We start from the raw sequence: 952 nt of genomic DNA, 5'->3' as shown, positions 1-952 counted from the left end.
ATGAGGGACAAACGAAACAAAAGGGCACTCAACACATATAGTAGGAGTTACATATATTATAGTTTGCTTCGGTTCTATGCGACATAGTCTCGCAGGCCTCTAATAGAAGGCTTTCTCTTTTAGGCTTCAGACATGTTTGTTAGTAATTGTATGATTCTTAAGACAAGTGCTGGTAAGGGTTTAATATATTTGTCAATTAAGTTATTGCTTAGACAACGATTGTCTTTATTTACTATATGTGGTTGGAGCAAACAGTTATATATACAATTACTCTCGTCATGAAGCTATACATGTTTTCTTATTTCTGAAACGAAATCTAAGAACTAGTTATATTGTTATTTTTCAAAAATTGCATTAGAAAAGAAATAAACGAAATATATATTAAATGAATTGAATGAAATTATTTATTGATCTACGTACGGTCTTTTCTCGTTTAATCTGGACTCCACTTTGATCATTCTGTTTTGCTTCCGTGATCAACCGGTGTCCCTTGAATATGTCACCGACGAAATAATTTTCTTAAATCAATGTGCTTCATTTTATTGGTGTTATCTCTTCTCACATCTGCAGTCATTTCTTTCTTTCGTAGATTGCTACTCCTGTCTTGTGTAAATCATTTCTTTGTAAACCAGATTTTTAAACCTATTTTTCTTAGCTGTTGTTTTGTAGCTTCAGCTGTAAGAACCATCAGAGCGTTCTTGTCACACGGCTGTCAACTTTCGCTTTCGTCACGAATCCCCACTATTGTTTTATTCTTTATTATATATCGTAATTTACTGTAATTTAATGATCAAAATAACCGAACTGAACTCAGCTGAGAAACCGCTGCAAGTGAGAAGTGTTGATTATCATAATCAAACATAAAAGGAATGGAATCTTTTTAAATTTCTTCCTACCATCAGAATTTTTTTTCAAATTTTCCACATTGATGTAGTTTTGTATGTTGATGACG

The 952-nt window shown here is 32.7% G+C and overlaps 1 protein-coding gene across 1 annotated transcript in view; it reads right to left on the bottom strand.

Annotated features, from left to right (window-relative positions):
- LOC106871910 (sorting nexin-25) overlaps positions 1-728 on the bottom strand; it is a 45,287-nt gene extending 44,559 nt beyond the window's left edge. Inside the window, exon 1 of the mRNA XM_014918667.2 lies at positions 421-728. The gene's annotated coding sequence lies outside the window, so the exon portion shown is untranslated. The remainder of the gene's footprint in view (positions 1-420) is intronic.
- Positions 729-952: the final 224 nt, after the last annotated feature.

Source organism: Octopus bimaculoides, chromosome 12, assembly GCF_001194135.2.
Source record: "Octopus bimaculoides isolate UCB-OBI-ISO-001 chromosome 12, ASM119413v2, whole genome shotgun sequence".
In the NCBI taxonomy this organism is placed as follows: Eukaryota; Metazoa; Mollusca; class Cephalopoda; order Octopoda; family Octopodidae; genus Octopus; species Octopus bimaculoides.
This window is presented reverse-complemented; position numbering and strand designations above follow the sequence as displayed.